Consider the following 1,115-nt stretch of genomic DNA (forward strand, 5'->3'; position numbering starts at 1 on the left):
CCGTAAAGCTAAAGGAAAGGCTTCCATTGCCTTTTATGAGAGTTGGATCGGTCCTTTAGAGTAACAACATTTTTCTGCCATTTAATAGGTTTAAAACTTTGCAGCTCGTATTGTTGCAAGGCGTTGTTGACACACGATGTCCCCCGAGCTCAGGTCAGTATTCGTTCCTGCTACCGTCTCAACCTGCGCATCTGGCAGATTTCTGAGCGATCCTCAGCAATGAAAACCGACCCAGTTCAGTGTTCCCTTCTCAGCTCCAATTATTCCTCTTTTCTGCTAAATCTTTAGCCTAAACCCTCTGCTTTTCCTCAGTAATTTCCTCAATTATCCAGTTTGTTTTACAGACATTTCCATTTAATGTGGAATTTGCTGTAAAAGTTTCATAAAGACCCCACAAAGGAAACCATTAGCTTACATCTATTTAAATTTATCTAGCCAAACCTTGTGGCTAATCCAAAGGGAGAGCAAAACTGCAGTATACCAGAGGCCTTTAACAAATAGCTTATTTTTCTTTCCCTATACAATGCACCATTATGTAGGTTTTTTTCTAAGGAGAACAATGCAAGCAGCAGTGATGGGAAACTGGAAAAACAAAAGAGGCATTTAGAAGGGACCGCTTTACAGTCTGAAAAGCATTGAATAATGTTACACCTGATAACAGATACTTTCTCAGAGACCGTCGAACGGTTTAGTGCAGCGGTATTTACTTAAGCTGGATACACGACGCACGCCTAAACACATCCGCGACCGCTGAGGCCGCTTTATTAAAGCGGTTTGGCTAAAAACCAGTATTTATGAACTCAACGCAGAGTCAAGTGCCTGACGGTCAGATGAAATAGAAATCATAGCGGTGGCAAATGTTGAGAGCCTGAGGAATTTAACTTCATATTCCTCCGGGACGGAGCCCTGGTGCGGCGGGTTAAGGTGAAGGGGCTGCAGCCGGACCCTGCCCGCGGCCTCCCTCGGGGGGGGAGGCGGACGAAGGGTTTTGCAGCCAGCTCCTTCCTTCTCTTCCCATTTATTTATTTATTTTCACTTTCTCGCCGTTTTTCACAGGTCGCTCCCTGCGGCCGGGGCCGGCCGAAGGCCGCTCTTCCCCACGCCGCCGCCGCGGG

Source organism: Athene cunicularia (genome assembly GCF_003259725.1).
Source record: "Athene cunicularia isolate RWA chromosome 14 unlocalized genomic scaffold, athCun1 chr14_part1, whole genome shotgun sequence".
Lineage (NCBI taxonomy): Eukaryota > Metazoa > Chordata > Aves > Strigiformes > Strigidae > Athene > Athene cunicularia.